General features: G+C 35.1%; 1 long non-coding RNA gene across 1 annotated transcript; it reads left to right on the forward strand.

Annotated features, from left to right (window-relative positions):
- Positions 1–2016: 2016 nt before the first annotated feature.
- Positions 2017–7262, forward strand: LOC107773265 (uncharacterized). Its single transcript, XR_001645258.2, has 3 exons — positions 2017–3373; positions 4691–4751; positions 6454–7262. It is a non-coding gene; the product is annotated as an uncharacterized LOC107773265 (long non-coding RNA).
- Positions 7263–11710: the final 4448 nt, after the last annotated feature.

The raw sequence follows: 11710 nt of genomic DNA on the forward strand, positions 1-11710 counted from the left end.
TCGATATCGGGCATACGCCCAAGTCCCATATTTTACTATGGAGCCTACGAGACCGTCGGATCACGGGTCTGGGTCCATTTACCAAGAATGTTGACCAAAGCCAACTTTATTCAATTTTAAAAGTCAATTTTCTTATTTTACTTAGTTTTTACATAAAAGTTTTTCGGAAACGTGCCCGGACTGTGCACGCAAATCGAGGTGAGACAAAAGAAGTTTTTAAGACCTCGGAACTCAAAATTTACTTTCAAAACGAGTGATGACAAAAGGTCATCACATATTATTATTATTATTATTAATTTTATTTTAATATCATTCTTATCGTCTTTTGTGAAAAGCGTATCAATTTCCTTCATATAATCACATATTAGTATTTATTTTAATTTTATACTTTACAATATTTATTCTTTATTTCACAATTAACGTAATAGTTATGTTAGCAAATTAGATGCTAGAAAATCTTATATTTCGATAAGCCGCATCGAATTAATTAATTAATTATTTAATATTAATATATGCTAATGTGATTAATTAAGAGATCTAATAAGAATTAGAATCCCAAAGAAAGGCTTAAGAAGGAAGTGGGTGGTCCAATATCTAGTCACCTAATATTCAATACAATCTCTAGCCCCCAAGAATTGGGCCAGTTCGGCCATGCTTATGCCCCCTAACCCGCTTGAACCTCAGCCCAATCGGTCCAACACCCCTTCAAATATTATAGAGAAAAACTACCCTCTATAGCCCCTCAAAATTTTAATAGCCCATATTTTGTCTTACTTAAAAAAAATGGCCCTTCAGCCCAAATGTATTGCATATAATGGCCGAAAGGAATAAGCATGACAACACAAGCGCCTGTAGTTTAGTGGATAGAGTGCATGTTTCCTAAACTGAAGGTCGCAGGTTCGACCCCTACCTGGCGTGATAGAGCAACTCTTTTTTGCCTTTTTAAATGTACTTCTGGATCTGATAAGTATTAGCTAACAATTGAATGAAATATGTAATGCAGGTCATATACGAAATATCTATTTTTGTATATTTTTTGTATAATAACAGTCTATTTTTGTATATTTTTTTGTATAATAACAGACTATTTTTGTATGACAGTCTATTTTGTATATAATAACAGTCTATTTTTGTATATTTTTTTGTATAATAACAGACTATTTTTGTATGACAGTCTATTTTGTATATTTTTTGTATAGTAAATCTATTTGTATAGTGACAGTCTATTTTGTATATTTTTTGTATTGTAACAATATATTTTGTATAGTGACAGTCTATTTTGTATATCTTTTGTATAGTAACAGTCTATTTTGTATAGTGACAGTCTATTTTGTATATTTTTTATATAGTAACAGTCTATTTGTATAGTGAGAGCTAATTGTATATAAATTGTATAGTGGCAGTCTATTTAGTATATTTTTATATAGTGATAGGTCTATTTTGTATATTTTTTGTATAGTAATAGTCTATTTGTATAGTGAGAGCTAATTGTATATAAATTGTATGGTGACAGTCTATTTAGTATATTTTTATATAGTGATAGTCTATTTTGTACATATTTTGTATAATGACAGTTTATTTAGTATATTTTTTGTATAATGATATTCTATTGTTGTATATATTTTGTATAGTGACACTCTATTTGTTTATAAATTGTATAGTGACAGTCTATTTGTATATAAATTGAATAGTGACAGTCTATTTTGTATAATTATTATATAATACCAGTCTATTTTGTAGATATTTCAACTTTTTCATAGTCATCTCCTTTGTTCTTCCTCTCATTGAGAAACCAACCACCGACGTCCATGGCCTCACAGTTACCGAAAATGGTAACAAGATCGTCGGAGTTTTAAATTTTTAGCTAAAGATCTTCAAAATATTATCTACATATTTACAGAAACTATAAGAGAAAATCAGAGAAAGAAGACAAGGATGTCTCTCTCGTTGCCTACACACTGCTCCTCTCACTTTTCTCTTCTTCCCTATAGGTTGCTGCTACTGAAATATGTTGATGTACATGAACATTTGCAAGAAATATGTCACGAAGAATACTTAAAGCTCGGGCTCCCTTCTCAACTGGACCAGCAGAATATGAAGACATTTTCAGCATCTTATCACTCTCGAAGAACTCCAATGCCTGATGTTGCGTATACACCTTGAGATTTGCACACTCCTCGATTGATGGCAAAAGCAGAGCACTAAATCGAGAATCTCTTCCTATCATTTGCACAACCTCTTGATCGCTCTCCATACCCATGGCCTTCGTGACAATCATGACGGGGATCCTGGTTTTGAACATATTCAACTCCAAGTACACCTTTTCTTTCTCCATTTTTACAATTGTTTTGCTTTTTGTTTTTTCTGTGCTGCTGGTAACAGATGCTTGCACACACCCCTTTTTCTTTTCTTTTGATGTTGATTTAATTGGTAAAAGTCCAGATCTTCTTAGATCTAGCCGGTTCTAGGATTTTCCAGTGTTTTGCTGTTGTTTTAACGGGTAAAAGTCCAGATCTTCTTAGATCTAGGATTTTACGGCGAGGGAATTCGATCAGTGACCGGCTAGCATTTGTCATTATTTTTAGGCTATGACTTGTATGGGTCAATTTGTGGGCTACCGGATGATATTTGTTTTGCCCGATGGGCTATAAATGAAGTTCTCTCAATATTATACTCCCTAATTTCTAACCTAGTAAGAAAGCACAACAGCGCCTCTTTCCACCTTCCTCTGTCACCTTCTTTATTTTCAAAAACCTCCGAGCTTTGACATCTTTCAATCAAAAGATGCTGCACCATTTTGGTGCAAATAACGTCTCTTTCTTTCCTCTTCCACATTTGTGCTTGGTGACCCGTGAATCTTTAAGGTCTCAGTCAAAATCATGACATTTCGGACAAGAAGTTGAACCAATTCACGTGAGCACCCAGCTCGTCTCAATGTTCGGATTCAAACGGGCTATGACTCGATTTTGAATCCCTAATTTTGAAATCCTGCTCAAAAACTCGAACCCTAGCTCTACATCTCTTATAAATACTTGCATTTGGGAGAGTTTAGAATAGGAAGGGGCCGCCACCTCTATTTCCCTTCCAATAGGCTTCAGTCGCCCTCTTTACTGAAATTTATTGTTTACTGCTGTTTCTAACTTCAATTTATTGTTCTTGCTCACTCCTCATCTCTCAATAATAAGTTTAGAAATACAAGTCCTAAATCACGTTCTATTTATTTCCTCATCCTTGAGGATCTCTGTCGTCTTTCTTCTTGGTCGTAGCAGATATTCTCTTACTGTTCTGGTCGAATCATTTATTCGTAAAAGAGGCTTGAGTCGGAGATTCGAATAGCCATTGCAAAACGCCCTAGTTTACTGCCCGCAAAAAGGTCCGTAGCTTTAAAATTTTCTTCTCCCTGATTTTATTTATTTACTAGTGAACTTGCCGCTCTTCGGGAGGAAAAACCTCTTTATAGAATAATATTTTAATATTAATATTTGAATATTAAAAATAATAGAAGTAGGTTATATATACCTTATTGTTTACCTTTTTGTTCTTTTATATCATGTTGGGTTTCACAAAAGAAAGGAGAAAGATAAATGAGCTATTCATAATTTACTCTTTTAGTTGCTTGATACGGATACATATTTTTTCATCTTTATATTTTGATGGGATATAGTAAATTAAAGTGAATAGGTATTTCTTTTCTATCCATGGAATATAGACATGTTATTATGACATACATGTAAAACTCACAAATATATACAAATTTTTGTGGGGGAAATACCACTGCATGTCTACCGTCTGCCGTTATCGCAATTACTTCAAATCGCGATAATTTTTTGTTCGTTTGAGATCTCTCCTCGTGTATAAATTAACAACGAGAAATCTTTTACATAGCATATATAAATTTAATTATCATCTTAAAAGTGAAAGCAAAAACTTAAAATATAGTAGTATTAATTTAATCTAAATTTAACATTTCCTTCATTTTACTATCAGAAAGAAGTTACGACTTATTTCCTTCTATTCTGCCAAAGCAAATTCTTCTAACTTTGCACAAAGTCTATACCTTATCTGTCCAGAACTTTGAAATTAAAACCACATCTCATCATCTTATTCAAGAAAGTCCACCTGACACCTCTATGATTTCAACCTATATAACTTCTGAATAATATCACCCTCTTTTGATCCCCTTTAATTCATCTAATTTCGTTTTGACAAAGTATTTCTCAATAGTCTGTCTAGGTTTCTACACTATCTTGGGCAAAAGTTACATTAACTTGCAAATTAATGAGTCAAAGATTAGGAAACCCATAACTCATAAGCATTACATTTGCATGGCCGGAAACTCCAGGAATTATAGAATCACAGAAAGAAAAGAAGAAGAGAGAATAACCTTATAATATATATATATATATACACCCCTGAAGCTTCAACTGTACCATTAGTTTCTTCTCTGCCAAAACTTCCTCACTGATAGTTGACTTCCTCTACTCCGCTAGTTTTTTATCTTTTGTAAAGTAAATGATCGGCTCACCAAAAAAAATCAATTTGATGAGAAAAATAGATAATTATACCCTTAAGAGAGTCTTTGTCTCAAGAATTGTGCATTCATCACAAGATAATAACCTCCGTCAGAAGAAAAGGTGGAAAGGTCGAAAGGTTAAAACTAATTTCTTTTTTTTCCTTATTTATTATGCAGAATGTTACAGACAAATTTTTGAGGAGTGGAAGGTTGCAATGGTTCGGGTAAAAAGAAAAGGGTATAACGGTTAAAATTTGAAAGTAATGGTTTTCGTTTTCGTATTTCTGGAATTTAATAATGGATTACTGTACTGAATTGAGTGAGAAAAAAATCTAAAAATTGACAAAATAGATAAATTCATTTCCTTGTCTATGAGATATGCCACGTCATCTCTTAAGGTCCCTCAATTATAGATATATATAGATTTATTTTAAGTTTCATAATAAATGCTTGCTGAAGAATGTGACGCTTTCAATGTAGAAATCTTACTTTAGGGAATTGTTTGGTTGAGAAACCTTGATTTGTGACTCGTTATGTATTCTGGCATATAGAGTTTGATAAGAATGACATGTGTTTGACTAAGCCCTCGTATGAATTTGTCTATGAAATTTGTTGATAGCACATCCTGATCATTAAATCTTTAATATGCTGTTTTCAGTTATTTTAAGAATCATGTTTGCAGGCCATGAACTTTTATGGATTAGCCACTATTTACTTAAATGTCATTAGAAGAAGTACTCTAAAAATTATTGTTTTTCTAGATTTGATATTTAAATCATATGACACTTTCTTTTGTTTAAGAAAACTACGGATGAACTCTCATGTGTTGCTTTTACCATTAGATATCATGCTTAGGATTTCTTTTTGTGTGTTTTAGAGAAACTGATTATAAGAAGCTTAAGTTTGACGGTATGGACTTGAAGTATTTCTAGTGCCATATTAATTAAAATGCAGACTTCTTCTTTCTTTTACTATCACCAACAGTGTATGCCTTTGGATATCCGATTTCTTAGCAATTATGTTTTATTTTAGGAGGTTGCTGTCAAAATCTTGTACGAGTCAAACTAGATATTTCAGAAGATAATCGCATTTATGTATTAATAAGTTGTTCCTTTGGTTGTAAAAGCTATTCTATAACAAATGCTTTCTCCATGTCTTGTATACTGTATTACCAACTTGGATAGATGTTCACAAATTATCTAGGATAGTTAAGGCCTGTTTAAACAAGTAAGAATATCCTGCCATAGTTAAATACATGTATATGTAAACCTTTAAATATGTCCTCAAGCATTTTTACCTCATTTAGTAATTCATTCACTGCCTAGAATTCATGCCGATAGGTTTAAATAATTCTCACTTAACTCAAACTAAAACTTTTTGAGTTAGGACTTTAGTAATTAGTGCATTGTGCTAGAAAAACTTTTGACCTTACTGTTTCTATGAGCTAAGTGATAATACATTTGGTTGTTTCATGTGCAGTGAGGTATTGAACTTCTTTTTCTAATTTTCTGCTTTCCTTTCTTTTGCATATGCACATGGAGCAAACCATGGAGTCTTAATGCAAGAGTCGCCCATACCCAAGCATGGAGTCATCACGTCCCATATTCCTATTGATGCATTGGATATAACATATATAATTATGCATGCTATATCATTAAATGTTATTATTAGCTGCTGTCCTTTATATCTCTTCTTGCTCTTTTCGATTGATATCAAAGGGGGAGAAGAAAAAGAATATAAAGACAGGGGGAGCGTGCAAACAAGAGCACAAAGACAGGGGAAGAAGAAGTCCACAACTTGAAATAGAAGTGTCCCCTAAATTAGTCAAACTCTTTCTAGTTTATTGTCATCATCAAAAAGAGGAAGATTGTTAGGTTTAGAATTTTAATAATAATTAATAACAAAAATCAATGACTAATGCAATTCTACTTTGTGTGTAGATTCGCAAGAACGCAACGGCTCTAAAGAACACAAGGAAAGAAAGAAAATCATCTAAGCACATCAAAGGGAGCCAACAACTATGATATTCAAACTCTATTAGTATACCTGGAAGAAAAGAGAATCAATCAAGCAAGCAAGAGATTCTCAAGCATACAAGGGAGGAAAGAGAATCAATCAAACAAGCAAAGGACTCTCGAGCATACAAGGAACGAAAGAGAATCAATTAAGAAAATCAGCGAAAGTATTTAAGAGAAGTTAATTGGATAGATGAAGGAGCGAAACTACAAACTAAGAATGAATCTGGTTATACGACACAAGCTAGATTCATGAGGCTACCCTTGGTTCCTACGGTTAGAAGATTATTCTTCACAAGGAAAAGTCCTACAATCCATGATCTTCCACAATCTTAGAAAAAGAGGAATTAGAAGCTTCATCGAGTATTGAGGTTTTAAGTATATTAAATGCTTAAAAGAGGGTGAATGGGAAATGGAGGAAAATGAAATTTTAAGCTCCCTCCTGATGAAGGAACATTGTCCTATATTGGAAGAGGAAAATGTTTTTAATGGTTTATAAGCAATTGCTCTTCTTCTAGCTCTTAAAGAATTGAGAAGAAGGCAAACCTCGCGCCGTCATCGCTCGCTTGGCTTCGGCTTCAGATTGGGATTGGAATTGGGATTTGATTTGGATTTGGTCAAATGATCGATTGATTGATTAATTTTTTGGACCAAATTTGTTTGTTAATAGTAAATATTAACAGAAATGTTATTAAATATTCGTTTTAATAATAAAATATTAATATTAAATCAAAGAATATTAATATTAAAATCCAATCGTTTCCAATTTTCCGTTTTTTGTTTTTGTAACAGAAAATTAACTGCCCTCTTCAATTTTACATCTTTATTTTCCCTCTTTGTTGTTGAGTATATGTTATGACATTTATGCTATGGCCGTTTTGCATAAAAAATCATTCTGAAGAGTTGTACCTCTTCAGATTTCAGCCCAACTTTGGCTATAAATACAAGTCTATTCTCTCATAATTTCCATACGAATTTATGAGTTCTCCACCTTTCTTTCGCATATTTTTAACTTCAAAAAAAGAAATAGTAAGTGTGATTTGCTACCGAACTTTGTGTTCGCTGAAACACTAATTGTGACAAAATATGTTGACGACAAAATCGGAGTAGGGAAAAATCCATTTGATGTTCTTGTGAAATATCGTACCTTGCTCTCTTAGAACTGCAAATCTCGTTGCTATTACACAGTATATATGATACATCGTGTGAAATTTTGAAGTTGCAATAACAGATCTGTATGAATCATTCGTAGAAAATGAATGAATGAATTTGAAGTTGCAATAGTCAGATCCGTATGAATCATTCTTAGAAAATGAATGAATGAATTTGAAGTTGCAATAGCAGATCCGTATGAATCATTCGTAGAAAATGAATGAATGAATTTGAAGTTGCAATAGTCAGATCCGTATGAATCATTCTTAGAAAATGGATGAATGAGTTTGAAGTTGCAATAGCAGATCCGTATGATTCATTCTTAGAAAATGAGTGAATGAATCTTAGAAAAGTCCATTTTATAGTAGTGTGGACCCCATTTAGTAAAGGCCTACTTTAGTCACTCAAATACCTCTTAAAATGCCACCTTTTATGTGACTTTATGAGTCACTTAATTGGTCCTTGTATGGCTTCCATGGGGGGTGGGGTTTAATCTTATCCAAATATATCTCCAATTAATTAGATAATGTCCCGTTACTCGGTAATTAATCAATTACCCGTAAAATTGAGAATTATTCCCGCTTACTTAAAATATTACACACTTTCACATACCTTATACACCTTACTATAATGGTCATGTGGTACCTTGTATGGTACTAGTCTATAAATATCGAGTATTTTAGCTCGGGCCGTATTTTACCCCAAAATGCCAAACTTGGACAAAATTTATTTTCTTTGACTTGCTCCCCCTTTCACCTTCATGAATTTACTAATCACTTGTGAAATAGCATAATCTTTATAATCTCCAAATAATCTTTTAGTTGACTAATGTCAGTTACCTTATGACAAATTCAACATACAACACTACAGGGTGCAACATCGTCATAATGTAATACTGTGGGACGTGACATCTCACTTCCGGACTCTCATTAATTTATGGCGTATTTTCATGTACTAAAATATGGGGTGTAACAGTCTCCTCCACATTTTCATCAATGCCTATCCTCACTTCTTCATTCACTAGAACCTCATTGCTTGACTCATCATCATCTTGCATCACCACGTCATCATTCATAATCTTTCTTAAGTTTGAGGTACTAGCATCTCCACCTCTCCCATTTCTCGTAGTCACCACCATAGCAAGCCCCGTATTGTTCCCACCTTTTGGGTTTACTACCGTATCACTTGGTAGTGTCCCCTTAGGGAGAATATTCAAAGCTTGAGAAATTTGGCCATGTTGGACTTCCAAGTTGCGGATAGAAGTGTTGTGGGAGGCTAATTGGGCATCGGAGTCGGCATTTTTCTTCATCATTTGCTCGAACATGGTTTCAATCCGTCCCATCTCATTGTTGGAAGAACTAGGACCTTGTGACGGATATGGAGGCGGGTTGTTGGGTTGTTGATACATCGGGGGCCTTGAAAGCCCGACCCCCGATTCTCTTGATCATTGTTATTCTAACCCCCTTGATTGTTATTGCGTCCCCAATTACTATTATTGTTTCTACCCCAGTTGCCTTGATTTCCTTGATTACCCTAATTTTGATTGTTGTTGTTCCCCCAATTTCCTTGGTTGTTGTTGTTGCCACTATTCTAATTTCCTCGTTGACCTTGATTGCCCCAATTTCCTTAGTTTCCCTGTTATCTCCATTGTTGTTGATTTGGAGCATTGCCCCATTGACCTTGATAATTGTTGACATATTGAACCTCTTCACTTTGATCATCATATGAATCATCTTGATTGTACCCATTACCACTTTACTCAAATTGGTCCGGATTATTTTGAACTTGTTGACCTCGTTGCCTTCTTTTGTTGATCATCATATTCACTCCTTCCATGGTATTCACTTGTTTTGACCCTTGAACTTGTTGACGCTGAGCTTTGGCCAATTGGTTCATGGTAGTTGTCAACTCAGCTATAGCTTGCTCGTGATCATGTATCTCCTTATGTAGGTGAATAACATTAGGGTCACCTTGTGGCACATTGGCTCTACTTTGCCATGCCGAAGAGGCCTCCCCCATCTCATCAAGTATTTCACAAGCTTCGGCATATGGTGTGTTCATGAAGTTACCCCTGGCGAGTTGGTTAACCACACATTGGTTTTTTATGTTGATCCCTGTAGAAGGTCTGTTGGATCATGGCCTTAGTCATATCGTTGTTTGGGCACTCTTTTACCATCGTCCGGTACCTCTCCCAAATCTCATGTAACTGTTCATTTGGCTCTTGTTTAAAATCAAGGGTCTCATCTCTTAGTGTTGCCATATGTCTCGGAGAAAAGAACTTTGCGATGAACTTCTCGTCCAACTCATCCCAAGTGGTGATGGAATGGTTGGGCAACCTCTCTAGCCAGTCCAAAGCCTTCCCTCTTAGAGAAATGGGAAAAGCCTTAACCTCAATCCGTCCTCAGAGACATTAGTTTGCTTGCTCCCCTAGCACGTGCCAACAAAACCTTTGAGATGCTTATAAGCGTTTTGGTGTGGAGCTCCGGTGAAGAAACTCCTCTGTTCCAATAGTGTAAGCATGACATTGGTTATTTAAAAGTTTCTCGCCCTAATCCGGGGCAGGATTATTGCACTCGCATAGCCTTCATTTGGTAACACCCTATGCGTTGCCCTTGGAGGAGGGGGAGGGTTTGGGATGTTGTCATTAGGCGGGCGGCCTCTCTTTGTACTTGAGGTCCTGGTTGAATCTCATTCACGTGATCATCATCTACCTCATCCCCCAATGGAAAATTTCCGAGGGCTTCGCTTTTAAGAGCCATTTGGTACCTAAAAGCAATTCACACACAAAATTAGAAAAATGGAAGGAAATAAAAACAAAACACACAAATACTTAGGTATATAACTAAGACCGTCAAACTCCCAGCAACGGTGCCAAAAATTGATCGAGTCCAAGCCTACACTACTATTGAGTAGAAAGGATGGTCAATGCAGTTTTAACCCAACTAGGTCGGGATCGAATCCACAAGGAGTTAATAATTGGAATTAGGTTTATATCTTAGCTAGATGCGGGCTTCGAGTCTAATTACACTTCCACAAGTTATGGGTTTGATTTCTACTTCTAACTAAGATTGCAATAATTGAAACTAAGGACAATATTTTTGTTGACGTTTTTCAGGTGTTTAAAGAGACTAGGGTCGTGACTTCTGCCTAGGTGGATATCCAACAGGTATCAAGAATCTAGGTCAATCTTGATTAGTTGGGGTCGTAATATAGCTATCACACTCGGGTACTCAATCAATACCTCTCAATAGTTTGAGTGATTTTTCCCAATTTGGCTTTCTCAAGTCGAAATGGGTATTCATGCAATTCAAGTGATATTAGCTCAAGTCGGGTATTACTATCTCTAGGTTTAACCCTTTAATTGGGGCTATCAATTTCTCGAGTTCACCCCAATTCCTTGTTAACCTAGTTTTCCTAGACTTAGTCCATCTTTCTCAAGTGGAGACTAAGTCATAAAGGCATGAATCAATGTTTGCAACAATTAATTCTATAGTTCTAGCAAGAACTAGTCTAAATATCACTAACCCATTCACATTCAAGCCCTGAAATCAAATACCCATCAAATACCCATACTAGGGTTGGGTCACAACCCTAGCTATGGGTTTAGCTACTCATGGAAATTAACAGAAATTAAAGATGAAATAAAGATAATATTCATAATACTAGATTAAAGGATGAAAATCTAATGTTAAAAGATGAATCTAGCTACAAAATTTCCAAAAGTAGTAAACTCAGACATCTCAGATGCTCTTCTAATACATACCATAACCTAAAAATGACAAAAAGTTCTATTTATACTAAGCTGAAATTTTCGGAAAAAAATACCCCTGCAGAGGTTGTGCGATCGCGTAATTCTGAGCGCGGCAACATAATTGTAATCGCGGTCCACATTCTTAAAAACTGGATCTGGGTTGAGTTGAGTTTTGCGAACCACATAATTTCAATCGCGACCGCATAAGGGACTTCTACGGCCGCACAATTCTGACGCATATTGCACTTCTTTCTTTTGCTCTAGTTGTGAGCTCTCTGA

This window comes from Nicotiana tabacum, chromosome 8 (assembly GCF_000715075.1).
Source record: "Nicotiana tabacum cultivar K326 chromosome 8, ASM71507v2, whole genome shotgun sequence".
Classification (NCBI taxonomy): Eukaryota; Viridiplantae; Streptophyta; class Magnoliopsida; order Solanales; family Solanaceae; genus Nicotiana; species Nicotiana tabacum.